The sequence below is a fragment of the Ipomoea triloba genome, chromosome 15 (genome assembly GCF_003576645.1).
Source record: "Ipomoea triloba cultivar NCNSP0323 chromosome 15, ASM357664v1".
NCBI lineage: Eukaryota > Viridiplantae > Streptophyta > Magnoliopsida > Solanales > Convolvulaceae > Ipomoea > Ipomoea triloba.
The window spans coordinates 9,460,410-9,464,474 of record NC_044930.1 but is presented as its reverse complement, the minus strand read 5'-3'; the positions used below and the strand labels follow the sequence as shown (position 1 = coordinate 9,464,474).

The 4,065-nt window shown below is 30.0% G+C and overlaps 1 long non-coding RNA gene across 1 annotated transcript; it reads right to left on the bottom strand.

Moving 5' to 3' along the window:
• Positions 1 to 720: 720 nt before the first annotated feature.
• Positions 721 to 2,434, bottom strand: LOC116007521. Its single transcript, XR_004095282.1, has 2 exons — positions 2,337 to 2,434; positions 721 to 793 (listed from the first exon to the last, which is right to left on the bottom strand). It is a non-coding gene; the product is annotated as an uncharacterized LOC116007521 (long non-coding RNA).
• Between the last annotated feature and the right edge of the window lie 1,631 nt (positions 2,435 to 4,065).

Below are 4,065 nucleotides of genomic sequence, written 5' to 3'. Positions count from 1 at the left end.
AAGAACATGCCTCCTCCTGCTGCAGTTGAATCTTCCCATTATTTATTAGGGGTTGGGGGGGTCGGCAGAAAATGTGCACTGCCTGAAGTAAATGCTTTATCTCTTGAGGGTTGAGCTCAGTACTACCGAGTAGGGAGAAAATGTTCATCTTTCCTATCTTAATCCGAAATACAAATTCCACCATGTCTGAGAATTCTATGTTGCCAGACCGACCAATAATCATGTCTAGAGTGATTGCAGAACAAAGAAGGGGAGTTGGTTTTCCAGGAGCAACATGTCACGAACAATATATCTTTCCATCCCGCGCTAATATTGTAAATGGGATCATCGTCGTATTCTCGCACTCCGCCAAGCGCTCGAAGAAATGATCTAATAACAAATTCCAGTATAAAGCAACCATCAAGCAATAGCATCTTCACGAATTCATCCCCAAGACCTCTTACGTGATCATTATAATAGCTCTTAGCTCTGCCTTCCAACTCCTTTAATTTCTTCCAACACTCCTCCACACCCACTCCTTGTGCTCTGTTTAAAAGGGACAGTGTATAAAATTCCTTCAACCCTTCCAACTCCCACAACCTCGAATTGCAAGGTTTATGATGGTTAGGCCCAATGGAAATTGTCAAAGGTGTATAAGCCTCTGGGTTTGCTGTACGCAGCTTCTCGTGCACTCTGTATATACATACTTCTGAAGAAAAATGTGGTTTTAAATCTTTAATCTTTTCGAAACAGATTATTAATTCTCGTAGATGCGTATTTCCCTCCCTGTCTTCAGTCATTGTTTCTTTTTTGCCTGTTACGTTGATGAATTGTAGTCACTATTTAGAGTTCAAAGTATTTTTTTTTTGTTAATACCCAGTTTAGCCTTGGCACAAAATTGAGAAATTAACACTATAGTGGATGATTGAATTGGGTATGAGGCTTGATCCTATGACCTTTCATTAAGGAGAACCACATATGTGTCCACTGAACACAAGGTGCTTGACAAATTTAATTGCATTTATTTAGTATTCCTACATACAAACTAAACTAATCATTTTAATATGGATCAGATTACATGACTAACATTTTTAATTTTTCACCATCTAGCATTGAGATTCATGAAGGAAATTTGAAAATATTATTTTACGAAATAACCAATATGTTCTTTAATAATTTAGAAATTCAAAATAAATTGTTAACATTAATAAAGTCTATAAATAATGAATTGAAACACCACTATCAACATAATTAAAGAGAAAATTTGTATAGAATAATAATTCATAGACTGAATCTATAATTTAGGTATAACTAATACAGTTATAGGGTGTTTGGTTAGAGGGAAGGAATTAAGTGAGAAAAGAATTGCAATTACATGGGGAAAAGAATAATGTGAGAATTAAAGTGGAAGTGTTTGGTTTGCAAAATAAAATTACTGGGAATTTCAATTCCAATAATGTTGGTATACATGGGAATTGAGAGGGAATAAGTAGTATAAAGTCCAAAATGCCCATTGTTGTTGTTGTTGTTGTTATTATTATTATAATTATTATTATTATTAATTGACAAATTAATTCACAAATTAGTGGAGTTGTTGCATATAAAGAATGCAAATTTTGATGAGTTCTACATATAAATAATCAAATGAACATACACGAATCTACTGTATAGTATATAACGCATATAAAGATTGAAATTTTGAATAGTTGTTGCATATAAAGATTAAATTAAATGAACTTACACAAATGTAATACACGCTATAATTTAGAAGGGAATGTCATGTATCAATTTTAGGTTTAAAAAATGAAGGGTAATTTTGTCTCAAGATTAATTTTTTTCTTCCTAAAATCCATGGAATTAAGATGTCCAACAAATAATGTATTCAACTAGGTTTGATCCTTAGACCTTGCATAATAAAATAACCACTAACTACAAACTAAACTATCTCAACCTCTGGCAATTTTTTAATAAAATAACCACTAACTACAAACTAAACTATCTCAACCTCTGGCAATTTTTATGCATAAAAATATTTTATTTAATTTTTACTAGAGCATATATATATATATATATATATAATGGTGATGGGTGGATGAGGGGGCAACTACCCCCTTTTACCTTTCTAGATCTGCTCCGGTGATGTTATAACTTATAAGATCTTTTTCAAGAGTTGTAATTATTTTAACAATATGAAATACACATGAACTGAGTACTCAAGACATGCCACAATAAATTGGGGGCTGGGAGTGGGGAGGAGGAGCAGGAGCAGGGGGGAACTTCACAAATAAGAAATTATATGTTTAATTTGAAACTTTGAAAGTACGAATGTAACTGAAAGAGCAACGAAGCATACATACCTCACTGCCTTTGACAATGCAACAAGTTAGCGATGTTTAGTGGGGTAATTTTCGCCGAGGTTTATTTGGCATTTGGTTGCTTTTTATAGATGAGAAATCGTTGCATTTCAAGGTGTTGAGGTGTTTTGCTTTATATATAGCACAGATTTGCGAGGCTAACTTTAGTTAATTGCGTCACAAGTATGACCTCATCCATGACCTACGTCTGGCCACATTTATATCCATGTTTTACGCCAAATGTTTTAAATTATGAAAACATTTTCAAATTTAATTCTCAACTAACAGTTTCGTCAGATTTTAGACATTTTGTTCAAATGTTGGAATGAGATTGATAATTGAAATCAAATACTTAATTATTGTAATGTGTTTAAGCAAAAAAAAAATTTTAAACTTTTGTTATTAGTAAATATGAATTTGAATCTTTTATATATATATATATATATATATATATATATATATATATATATATATATATATATATATATATATAGATATTTATATATACCTATATATATATATATATATATATATAGGTATATATAAATATCTATATATATATATATATATATATATAGGTATATATAAATATCTATATATATATATATATATATATATAGGTATATATAAATATCTATATATATATATATATATATATATAGGTATATATAAATATCTATATATATATATATATATATATATATATATATATATATATATATATATATATATATATATATATAGAGGGGCACACAGGAGAGAATGAACACGCATGAGAAAAATAAGAACTAATTTGAGTTGTCTATATGAAAAGATCAACAGATCATATGCATGTAATAAAAAAAAATGTGTTCTTACATTTTTGTAAATAACTCGAACTTTGAGCATAAGTAACATATGTTAAAAGTGCAACCAGTTACACGTACTTAATAGTATAAGTAATTTACTTTTTCACACTGGTGCACTTAATTATAATATTTGGTGCAACTAATTATAAACTTATGTACACTTAATATTGTTGCTTGGTATACATATTATATTGTTGTACTTTTAATATATTTTACTTACACTTAGGTGTACTCTATGAAACTATTACTTGCACATTTAACACAATTTAATTGCACTTCAAAGATTGAATTATTTATAAAAAAAATGTCACCGCATTTTTAAAATTTTTTTTATTGATACGTTAGATCTATCTAGATGGACGGCTATGATTGGTTCTTATTTCTCTCGTAGGCACACATTCTAATTTGATCCATCCCCCCCCCTCCTCTCCACACAAATGTGGTCGCGCCTTCCCATGCGGTCGGTGCGGTTTGCACCACTAAATGTTAGAAAATGCACCATTCAATGTTAAAAAATGCACCACAATGAAAATACACAAAAACACAAAAAAACACACAACACACCCAAAATAATGCACCATAACTTCACTGCACCTAATGTTGCATTTGCTAACACTGTGTGGTGTATATTTGCATACCTAGTGGGGTATTTTTTGGTGATACGTACCTAATGATGCATATTTGTGTAGTGCATTTTCTAACATTAAGTGATTTATATTTGTGTACATAGTGGTGCGGCCGCACTGACCGCACGTTAAGGAGCGGCCATACTTAAACATGACCCTATATATATATATATATGTATATATATATATATATATATATATATATATATATATATATATATATATATATATATATATATATATATATATATATATATA